Here is a 12,792-nt window from a genome sequence, read left to right as displayed (position 1 = left end):
TTGCTATAGGTACTCAACATACTATTTAAAGAGCAATAAGTTGAAGTCACTGAAAAAAGCCTAAATAAAAAGCTTGCTCTATTTCAAATGAAAATTGTAAATATGAAAATATTAAATTATGTACATATGAAAAATATTAATCGTTAGTACTAATCGAAGAAAATGAATCAAAACAAGAATATAATACCATTCAATCAACATATTATAAAAGCCAAAGTGAATATTATTTGATATTACTTGAGATTTGATCACAAGAAACTTAAAAAAATAATTTTGGCCATGCACAGTGGCTCACGCCTGTAATCCTAGCACTTTGGGAGGCTGAGGCAGGTGGATCACGAGGTCAAGAGATCGAGACCAGCCAAAGTGGTGAAACCCCTACTCTACTAAAAATACAAAAATTAGCCAGGTATGGTCGTAGGCACCTGTAGTCTCAGCTACTCGGGAGACTGAGGCAGGAGAATCACTTGAACCTGGGAGGCAGAGTTTGCAGTGAGCCGAGATCATGCCACTGCACTCCAGCCTGGGTGACAGTGCGAGACTCCGTCTAAAAATAAATAAAATAATAACAATAATAATTTCAACTTTTATTTTAGATTCAAGTGGTACATTTGTAGGTTTGTTACATGGGTATATTGCATGATGCTGAGGTTTGGGATATGGATGATCCCATCAGCTAGGTAGTGAGCATAGTACTCAATAGGCAGTTTTTCCGTCCATGCCGTCCTTCCTCCGTCTCCCTTTTATCAGTCCCCAGTGTCTATTGTTTCCATCTTTGTGTCCATATGTACTTGATACTTAGCTCCCATTTATAAATGAGAACATAAAGTACTTGGTTTTCTGTTCCTGCATTAGTTCTCTCAGGATAATGGCCTCCAGGTGCATCTTTGTTGCTGCGAAGGGCATAATTTCATTCATTTTATGGCTGTGTAGTATTGTATGGTGTATGTATACCACATTTTTTTTTAAATCAGGTCCACCATTGAAAGACACCTAGGTTGATCTCATGTCATTTCCATTGTCAATAGCACTGTGATGAACATACAACTGCATGTATCTTTTTGGCAGAACGATTTATTTTCCTTTGGCTATATGCCCAGTAATGGGATAGCTGGGTCAAATGGTGGTTCTGTTTTCAGTTCTTCGAGAAATCTCCAAACTGTTTTCCACAGTGGCTGAACTAATTGACATTTCCACCAACAGTGTATAAGTGTTCCCTTTTCTCTGAAGCCTCACTAGCATTTGTTATTGTTTTACTTTTTAATTATAACCATTCTGATTGGTGCAAGATGGCATTTCATTGTGGTTTTGATTTGCATTTCTCTGATGATTAGTGATGTTGAGGATTTTTTCATATGTTTGTCGGCTACTTTTAAAAAATGTCTATTCATTTCCTTTGCCCATTATTAATAGGGTTATTTGTTTTTTGCTTGATGGTTTAAGTTACTAGGAAATTTTATATATTACTGGTGCTAATAGTTTTTGCATGATAGCATCATAATTTCTAAGTGCATATATATGTCCATACAAAAGCTGAAAGTATATTACAGAATATTAAAAGTGCTGATTTTCAAACAATAAGATATAAGGCATGTTATTTCTTTCTCTGTGTACTTTCAACACATCCCAGTATTTATGCATTTGTACTTTGTTATTTATATTTTTTCTATAATGGTAAATAAATAGTTTGAAAGTAATATTTGTTTAAGGCCTTTAGTTTATTCACTGAAATAATCGGAGGCATTCTTTTGACTTCTGTCATTTTTCCTTTTTATTATTATTATTATTATTTTGAGACAGAGTCTCACTCTGTTGCCAGGCTGAAGTGCAGTGGCGCCATCTCACCTCACTGCAACCACCACCTCCCAGGTTCAAGCGATTCTCCTGCCTCAGCCTCCTGAGTAACTGAGATTACAGGCGTGCGTCACCATGCCCAGCTATTTTTTGTATTTTTAGTAGAGACGGGGTTTCACCGTGTTGGCCAGAATATTCTCAATCTCTTGACCTCATGATCCACCTGCCTTGGCCTCCCAAAGTGCTGGGATTACAGTCGTGAGCCACCGCACCTGGCCATCATTTTTCTTAAATAAACTCTCATACACTAACCACTTTTTATGAATTAGCTATTCTCCTCACTTCTCCAAAGAACCAGATACAATTCAGTTTATGTATAAGAAATTATATGAGACAGGCAGCACATGATGGCTGGAAGACTGGCTGAATCTTGGCAGTTACCTTCACAGTCTCTGCCTAGTACCTTGTAGCTTAGCAGGGCTGAATCACCAGTCTCTCCCCTACTTTTCAATTTGTGATATTAATAACTTTCTATCATTTTTAACCATAAATGCTCTTCTGAAACATGCAGGCCTATCTATGTGATGGGGCTTAGAAATGAGTTGATAATGTAAAGGTCTGTCTCACTCTCACTTTGAGCCTCCTTGTCTTTTGAGATGACATCAATGGGGGCAGGGATAAAACAGTCTGTTCTATAAGGTAATTGAAGGTTTTTGTAACAATAGGGATGGAAGAAATAAAACATTTTATCATAGAAGGCATTTAAGGGTTTTTGCAACTGTAGGTATGTAAGAATCTTTTACCTGAACTTAACATTCATTTTTCATTCTCTGTCTCTCTTCTTCCTTCTCTATCTCTCAATCCCTCCACTCCCCTACATAACATAATGTGTTTATAGAATGACAGAACTGGAAGAAATATTAGATCCTCCATTCTACTTTTAGGAATTGTAATCCTTGGAGCACTTGAATTATGTGTAGCTGCATCAAAGAAACCTAAAACAGTACAAAGGTGTTCAGTGAGTGGCCAACTGGATGCAGCAGCCCTTGTTTAAATAAAAGTACTTCAGTTTCATTTATGGTGCTATTTTAAAATTATTTAAACTGCATATCTAGTCTATTTTTTTCTCATTTAATAAGCTAAGAAACTACGGACTCAGAAAGCTCAATTACCTAACCAAGGCTATAAATAGGCAATGTCAGAATTAGGACAACAATTCAGGTATTTGGTTTTTAAATTCCAAATTGAAATTAGAAATCCAATGACAGTGGTAACAATCTGTCATTCTGGGATTGCCATAGTTTATGAAATACATTATGAAGAGGCAATTAAGAAAGTAAAGAGGCTGGGCGTGGTGGCTCACACTTGTAATCCCAGCACTTTGGGAGGCCGAGGCAGGTGGATCACGAGGTCAGGAGTTCAAGACCAACCTGGCCAACATGGTGAAACCCCATCTCTACTAAAAATACAAAAATTAGCTGGGAGTGGTGGTGGGCACCTGTAATCCCAACTACTTGGGAGGCTGAGGCAGGAGAATCGCTTGAGCCCAGGAGGCAGAGGTGGCAGTGAGCGGAAATTGCACCACTGCACTTCAGCCTGGGCAACAGAGTGAGACTCGACCTCAAAAAAAAAAAAAAAAAAAAAGAAGAAAGAAATAAATAAATAAAGAAGTACCCAGGCAACAGTAGTGACATTATCCTAACAAGAATATGAGCGATATTATGCAGGGTTATGTTATTTTGCTTCAACTGAGTTATTGAATATATAAGATAATTTATGTTGAGCATCTGGTAAACATTAGCATATAATTTTTCTATACACCTGTTCCACAGACACATATCTATAAGGGAAGCTTCTAGAAGTTTGTTCCTATGTAACTGCCGAAATCTGGGCCAATCCTTTTTATCTGGTCCTTAGTCTCCCCATCTATAATGAGGAGAATGAAACTGATCTCTAAAATAATTTTCAATTCTTACATACTTGGTTATTTAGTTGGTGTGTGCTATAAAATGGGGGGCAAATGTCGAGAGATAGAGAGAGGGAGAGCAAATGAGAGAGAGAGATGGAGCTAAAAGGAAAACAAAAATAGCATAGGAAAGATGTAAAACAACTTGCTTTTGAAAGTAAGGTGTGTATGTGTGTGTGTGTGTGTGTCTGGTGTCTCTGTGTATGCATGTGTCTGTGTGTGTGTGTCTGTGTGTGTGTGTCTGTTTGGTGTCTCTGTGTATGCATGTGTCTGTGTGTGTGTGTCTGTGTGTGTGTGTGCGTGCCTGCTTGCATGGGCATCGCACTTCCTCCATACTCATACCTGTGCAATTAAACCATAAATGAAGGAAACAGCATGCCAGCATACAGACTGGTCTTCCTCAAATTCCTGATAATAACCCCACATGAGGGCTTAATGGTGCCCAGCAGTCAAAATATGTTTCCCAGGTCCAGCTATTCTCCCACTCTCCTAGAAGACTACTTCATACTTTATTCCCTCATTTCAAACCCTGTCTTCCAACACCTCCTCCCTATATCTCACTCTTAGCTGATAATTTTGCTTCCTATTTCACTGAGAAGACTGAAGCAATGTGAAGAAAACTTCCACAGCTCCCACCCACTTATTGGCAATTGTATGCTCATATATTCTGCCTTCCTGACTGATAGTCTAGATAAACGAACTGTATTCCAACAAAGGCCATCTCTTCCACATATGGAGTAGTTTCTATCCCTCACTCCTACTTCAGGACAGCAGCCCAATAATTTCCCATACATGCTCTCTCCCTACAGAGTCAAGTCCAGTCCCTGCACCCCCTGCCATTCTAGTTGATAATTATCATCACCATACAAGCATGCCAGTCTCCGCCTCCCCACTCTAGTTGACATTTATCATCACTATACAAATAGGTCTTCTAATCCCTAGAAAGAATAGGAAAAAAAAAGGCAATCTCTCTTGACTCTAGTTTTCCTGGTGGCTTCTTCTCAACTTATTTGCTGCCTTTTGCTCCACTAGTCCACAAAAGCAGATAAAGTTAGAACCAAAATTTACTATTTCTAATTCATTTTTCAAAAATCCTCTACAGTATTTATTTATTTTCCTCTTATCACTTCACTAAACTGTCAAAGTTACCAATGACCACTTCTTCACCAAAGTGAATTCTTAACCTTCAGCTTCTTTGATATATTAGGGGCATGCTATATAATTAATCACACTTTCCTCCTTGATAAACTTCCCCCACTTAGCTTTCAGAATACCACAGTGTCTTGATTCTTCTCCAGCCTCACTAACTCTCCTTTTCAGCCTCCTTTGTCATTCCTCTCTTTCTTAACCTTTTAACTTTGCAAAACCCCAGGAACCTCAAACCTTAGACTCTTCTCTTTATTTCTTATGCCTGGTAATTTCATCCTGTCTCATGGTTTTATACATCTTCTGTAGAACGATACTTCCTAAACGTACATCTCCAGTCCAGATCTCTTTTTCTAACTCCAGGTTTTTAGACCACATGTATGTCTTCTTCACATTTCCATTGGTCTGAAAGAATCAAGTCCAAACTCAACATTCCCAAATGATCTCTCTGATCTTGGCTCCCAGACTGTATTCAGTCATTATTTTGTCATTTCAATTGATGGAGAAAAGCTTGGGGCCAAAAATCTTGACTCTTCTATCTCACAACCCTCATTCAATCTACTTTCAAGTATGTCCGAAATCTAACCATGACTTCTCCCCATCTCCACTGCCGCCATCTATTGTACATCTCCTAAATGATTTTGGTCTTGCCACTTTCTCCATTGCCCACAATGATAGTAGATTTAGGTTTGGAAACGAGTAGACATGAGCTAGGTGATATTAAAATGAAATTCAGCTAATACAACTCCTTTGTTTAAAACCTTTCATTCAATGAAGCCCCACTTTACTCAGAGTAAAAGGTTAATTACTCCGAATAATTATTTGAAAACAAGCTCTACAAGGCCTGAAATAACCTTGCTTGGCATTGCAAATATTGAAAACACAAGTCTTTCAGTGAACAGTTATTCCATACCCCTCATATTTCCATGTGTAGGGACTTCTGTTGTGGAAAAAAATCTAGTTTATATATGATTTGTTAGCTTAAAATATACAGGAAAAATTGGTTCAGCAATTTCTTTTTTCCTCTCCATTTTGGCCTGTTTTCTCTCTCCTATCACCTGGTATGTGGTCCATCCCTTTGTGGGTGCCCTGGGATCTGCTAGTTGTGCCAGTTACTGGGAGGGTAGCTATTAGATTGAGAATGAGGGGAGGAATTTGGGCAAGCTCCTTTGGCTACATATCTAAGTCCTATTTTCCAGCTTACATCAATTCACAATTGACATTTTGATCTCTGTCTTGTAGTCTCTAGTATTCTATTTCTCAAATATTTTCTGAGAATCCAGGCAGAGAAGAGAAAAATGTTATCTACTGATTCTGTTGAAATCCCAACATGTTCAGGGATTGAGATACTAGTTTCTATGCTCCTCATTTTTGCAGGCACCACCTGCAGTTAGGAAGGAGGGTATAGTGGAAAGAATGGGGCTGTGGTGTCAGATGGTCTTGGCTTCTCACATCAGATTTGTTACCTACTGATTATGTCACCCAGAGTCGAGTTATTTAACTTCCTCAGCCTCCTTTCCCTGATATAAACAACGGCATGAATAATGACTGCCTCATTGCATTGTTGTGGTGTTAAAAGAAATGATACACATGGAGTTCTTGGAAGGAAACTTGGTACAGATGGATACTCAGAATTATTGCCTTTCCCTTTGTAGTAGTAACCCTCTGAATGAATGATTGAAATCAAGAGAAAAAGTTGTTTACAAACTATACAAGTTGAGTTGTAGGAAGAGCATTTTGGGGAAAATGACCAGTCTTTTATTTTGAAGGGAGAACAGAATGAATTATCATCTTGGAAAACTAAAGTAGACTAATGACAATAAAAGGGCACTAGTAAATCTGTCTGAAATGTCTACATTAGCTAATGTGGGTGGATTAAGAGGACCCTTGATTCATTCAGCCCACTGCCTGTGTTCCGCATAATTACAAGTGCTTATGGCTTATGCAAGAATGTTGTTGATCATTGTATGACAGGCCCACAAGTGTTTGTCTGTGTTAGAACAGCGGCACTCACTGGTTATTTGTGATACTGACAGAAATGCTCACTACTAAAAAACTTCCGATTATAAAGTGAAATTTAAAATGATCCTCATAAATATCAAGAAGACAAAAAAGGGATTAAAAAAAACACAGATATACTGGAGGGTAAAAAAATTCACACACACACACACACACACACACACACACACATACACACACACACACACACACACACACACAATGGTTGATGCAGCTTGGGATGTTCAGCCAGAAGAAGAAAGAACACAATCAGTGATTACTATTTTTAAATTATAGGAAGTAATCTAAAACATTGAATCCTAAACTATATCATATAAATATTTTGATCAATATAATTTTAAGAGTTATCCAATATGAAATGAGCTATCCTGGGTGTGGCTACCTGTCTCTAGAGGTACTCAAGTGTATTTTGAACAATGATTGACTGGAGTACCCTAGAGAAGATTCATATATAACATTAGGAATTCTGGATGATCTCTAGAAGTGTTTCAGCTTCAAGTTCCTGATACTCAAAGGCTCAGAGCAAACCCACATTTACGTGGCTTGGAAGCTAATCATATTTTTCATAGTAAAAGCTGTCTCCTTCGCTGATATATTAAGAAAACATTTTCTTAATTGTTAAGGCCCTACTGGCTGTGGAAAGGTGAGTGCTTTTCAAATCAGTGTCTGTTATTCATCAATGATAATTACTCACTGCAGTGAGATATAATAGAAGTATCTCCCATGTCTCACCTGTTGGATGATTTTATGTCACCCAACACAAGATAGTAAGAATGATTGACCCCCTTTTTTCCTAACCCCTAACCTCAGTAAAATATTGAAGTCTTATGGTAAAACTAATCTCAGATTCAAGGAGGAAATCAATCTGTGTGAGTAACCAGTAGGACACTACCCAGAAGTCATATTACATTTTCTCTCCCTCATAGGCTGGTAAAAGAGAGACATGATCTGAGTGTCAATAAGTTAGATATGCTGCTTTATTCATAATCCCCCAAAGCATGGAAGAGAGGGTCAATTAATCTGGGGCCAGGATAAGCTGGAGCATCTCTTGTAGATGTTTTGTCATTTCTTATTTTAGAGATGTTTAAATTTGGAGATTGATAAAAAACTGCCAACTTTCCTAAGGCAGTAGGGTTTTAATAAACTCATTTATATAATGAGAGCTCATTTTCCTTAGGTAGCAAGAACATTTTCATATATAAATCAGTGCACATAAGATCAATTGCCAGCACAAGAGAAAATGCAACCTTACTGTCCACCGCCAATTTACTACTGAGAATAATAAACCACTTTGTTTTCATTTCTTTATTTTGAAAAAGAAACACATATTTGGACAAAAAACAGCAGTGGCAGCAATTATGTTTAAGTTTGCTATTTCAACCATTCCCCTCTTCAGTTAGCATTGGGGTGTTCATATCACAAGATAATTTTCAGGCTTATGAATAAAAACAGAAACATCTAGAGAGAGGTGGCTCTGTAATTTCAGAGTAGAAAGGAGACATTTCCATGAAGAACATAAAAAGGGTGGCAACATGGGTGGGAACGGAGCATGGGAGGAATTTGGCTCAAACTGTTAGGCTCTGTTTTCTTAGATTTATTTCCAAACAATAGCATCTGCAAGAACAAAACCCAGAAATATACTTAAAAACGTCTTTAAAATTTTTAATCTGATTTGACATCTGATGGAGATATGAGGTGCTCTATTTCACATCTGAACTTTTCTAGAAATACATAATTTTAAAATCAATTTAAAAAATTAACTTTTTTGGCTACTTGATAGCTATAAGTATTACAAAATATTATTTAATGTTTTCAATTAGGCTTACTGCTATCTATTAATTTTTTTTTTTTTTTTTTTTTTTTTTTTTTTTTTTTTTTTGAGACAGAGTCTCACTCTATCGCCCAGGCTGGGCGCTATCTCAGCTCACTGCAAGCTCCGCCTCCCGGGTTCACGCCATTCTTCTGCCTCAGCCTCCGAAGTAGCTGGGACTATAGGCGCCCGCCACCACGCCCGGCTAAATTTATTTTTATTTTTATTTTTAGTAGAGACGGGGTTTTACCGTGTTAGCCAGGATGGTCTCGATCTCCTGACTCAAATGATTTTTGATGTTGCTAAAGGGAAAACAAAGACCTTATTATTATAAGAGGGTTATAAAATAATGTGTTAGAAAATGACTCAACTGAGGCAGGCGCGGTGGCTCACACTTGTAATCCAGCCCTCTGGGAGGCCGAGGCGGGTGGATCACGAGGTCAGGAGATTGAGACCATCCTGTCCAACATGGTGAAACCCCATCTCTACTAAAATACAAAACAACAACAACAACAAAAACAAACAACAACAACAACAAATTGCCCTGGCACGTGGGTGCACGCCTGTAGTCCCAGTTACTCAGGAGGCTGAGGCAGGGAAATCGCTTGAACTCAGGAGGCGGAGGTTGCAGTGAGCAGAGATCATGCCACTGCACTCCAGCCTGGCAACGGAGAAAGACTCCGTCTCAAAAATAAATAAATAAGTAAATACATTTAAAAAAAGAAAAAAAAGAAAAAAGAAAATGACCCAGCTGAAAGCCTGTCACTTGGTGACATCTACATTCATTGCCTCAGATATGTTGATGTCTGTTAAAGATATGCCAAAGAAAAAGAAAGGCATACGATTTTTTCAATGTGTTTTTAAAGTTTCAAAGAAGAATGATAAAAATCAAACTAGAGTAAGTCACAGGCAGTCTTTCTGAGTGAGGGGCAAAGTCACTGTGTAGGTGATGGAGTCAGAGAACACGATCTGAATCTTGCTTCTGTCAATTTTGTTGCATGACCCTGCAAAAGTTGCTTGATCCTACTGACCCTTGGTTTCTTCACTTGGAGAGCAGTAATGATAATTACAATAATAATAGCAATCATGATATCTAGAATAGTGTTATTGTTCTATTTAGGCATTCTACAATGAATATATATTTCAAAACAACATGTGATACATGATAAACATATACAATGTTTATTTTTCAATTCAAAATAAAATTTAAAAAATAAAGTAAAACAAACAGCATTATTTTGAAGATCCTGTGATATCATAATATAGAAAGCAGTAGCACAGTGGCTGGTGTGGATAAACACTAAAATACACAGAGGCTCCAGAATAGCTCAATGGCTCTCTAACAGTCTTATGGAATTCATGTTGAAAATATGATGACAGTCTTGAGGCAATCATCATATTTTCAGGATAGGTCAGTTTCTGACCCTCAAGAAAAGATTATAGACTATAATTTCCAAATTGTGGACAACAGTCCTTTAAACGTATTTTATTTCCACCGGGCCCACTTTCTACTCTTATTCTTTCAGCTTCCACTGCACATCTCCCTGCAGCTCTCCAAACAGACCATCTTCCTGTGGACTCCTCCACCAAACATGGAGAGACTCTTCCATTGAAGTGCAATCAGAAACATTGGCAATGCAATAAAGCGACAAAACTATCTAGGTAAATAACACCCAAATCCTAGTTACAACATTTGAGCGTTACTTAATTATTCTAGTGCCAGTTTCTTCACCTATAAATTGCTATTGTAATACTGTACCAATCTGATAAACTTATTACGGAGAATTAATTTAATGAGAAAAGCATATGCAAAGCACAAGGACATGTAAGTAGATGCCCAAGAAAGTTTAATGCCCTTTTTATACCTGTGGCTCAATTTCTTCATCTGTAAAATGATGGATTTGTGCAGGTGATTTTTAGTCTGTTAGTGTGAAATATTCTGTCTCCATATATTTCCATAAAATGACCTTTGCTTTTTAATGGATTTCGTCTACATATGACAAAGCAAAACACGAAAAACAACAGGAATATATATATATATATATATATATATGGAATTTATAGACCCACTCTAGACTGAAATTGATTCTTTTGAGCATCAAAATTTCCAGAAGCATAGATCTCATTGTTTATCAGTAATGGATCTAGTTACTGGATCTAGTTACTGGAAATAACAATTGAGCAAGTTGGGAGAAAAAATGCTCACTAAATGACACTAAATGACAGGGTGAGAGAAAGAATTTCAGAAAAATATTAGCCTCTCGTTTTTCTATGTATATATTTTTTCAAAAATTCTTTGAAAACATTGTATTACGTTAATTAGATCCTGTATGCCTTTTTATTTAAGTTTTGCTGATTTTAGGATATGAGGCAGAAAGTCACAATAATGTTTTCATCGATGGCCTGTGCCAATTTAGAAGAAAAATGTACCTTTTCAAAACACCTTTTAAAATGGGTATTAAATATATTCATTAGAGGATTTGGATTAAAGTGAAGCTGACCCAAATTTATTGCCTTTAATTTAAAGATATGGGGTGGATGAAGATGGCCGAATAGGAACAGCTCCAGTCTACAGTTCCCAACATGAGTGATGCAGAAGATGGGTGATTTCTGCATTTCCAACTGAGCTTTGAAGAGAGGAGTGGTTTTCCCAGTACGGAGTTTGAGATCTGAGAACGGACAGACTGCCTCCTCGTGGGTCCCTGACCCATGAGTAGCCTAACTGGGAGACGCCTCCCAGTAGGGGCCGACTGACACTTCATACAGCCAGGTGCCCCTCTGAGATGAAGCTTCCAGAGGAAGGATCAGGCAGCAACCTTTGCTGTTGTGCAATATTTGCTGTTCTGCAGCCAGATACCCAGGCAAACTGGGTCTGGAGTGGACCTTCAGCAAACTCCAACAGACCTGCAGCTGAGGGTCCTAACTGTTAGAAGGAAAACTAACAAACAGAAAGGAATTGCATCAACATCAACAAAAAGGACACCCACACCAAAACCTCATCTGTAGGTCATCATCATCAAATACGAAAGGTGGATAAAAACCACAAAGATGGGGAGAAACCTGAGCAGAAAAGCTGAAAATTCTAAAAATCAGAGCACCTCTTCTCCTCCAAAGGATCGCAGCTCCTCACCAGCAACTGAGCAAAGCTGGATAGAGAATGACTTTGATGAGTTGACAGAAGTGGGCTTCAGAAGATTGGTAATAACAAACTTCTCTGAGCTAAAGCAGGATCTTGGAACTCATTACAAAGAAGCTAAAAACCTTGAAAAAAGATTAGATGAATGGCTAACTAGAATAAACAGCATAGAGAAGACCTTAAATGACCTGATGGAGCTGAAAACCATGGCACGAGAACTATGTGATGCATGCACAAGTGTCAGTAACTGATTGGATCAAGTGGAAGAAAGGGTATCAGTGATTGAAGATCAAATGAATGAAATGAAGTGAGAAGAGAAGTTTAGAGAAAAAAGAATAAAAAGAAATGAACAAAGCCTCCAAGAAATATGGGACTATGTGAAAAGACCAAATCTATGTTTGATTGGTGTACCTGAAAGTGACAGGAAGAATGGAACCAAGTTGGAAAACACTCTGCAGGATGTTACCCGGTAGAACTTCCCCAACCTAGCAAGGCAGGTCAACATTCAAATTCAGGAAATATAGAGAACGCCACAAAGATACTCCTCGAGAAGAGCAACCCCAAGACACATAATTGTCAGATTCACCAAGGTTGAAATGAAGGAAAAAATGTTAAGGGCAGCCAGAGAGAAAGGTCGGGTTACCCACAAAGGGAAGCCCATCAGACTAACAGCAGATCTCTCAGCAGAAACTCTACAAGCCAGAAGAGAGTAGGGGCCAATATTCAACATTCTTAAAGAAAAGAAATTTCAACCCAGAATTTCATATCCAGTCAAACTAAGCTTCATAAGTGAAGGAGAAATAAAATCCTTTATAGACAAACAAATGCTGAGAGATTTTGTCACCACCAGGCCTGCCTTACAAGAGATCCTGAAGGAAGCACTAAACATGGAAAGGAACAACCGGTACCAGCCACTGCAAA

General features: G+C 38.0%; 1 protein-coding gene across 2 annotated transcripts in view; it reads right to left on the bottom strand.

The window, feature by feature from the left end:
* The window catches only part of ANO3 (anoctamin 3), a 472,830-nt gene that overhangs the window by 356,197 nt on the left and 103,841 nt on the right, over window positions 1-12,792 (bottom strand). The window lies entirely within an intron of this gene.

Source organism: Gorilla gorilla, chromosome 9 (genome assembly GCF_029281585.2).
Source record: "Gorilla gorilla gorilla isolate KB3781 chromosome 9, NHGRI_mGorGor1-v2.1_pri, whole genome shotgun sequence".
NCBI lineage: Eukaryota > Metazoa > Chordata > Mammalia > Primates > Hominidae > Gorilla > Gorilla gorilla.
Note: the sequence above shows the minus strand (reverse complement) of the source record. Positions and strands in the feature narration are given on the sequence as shown.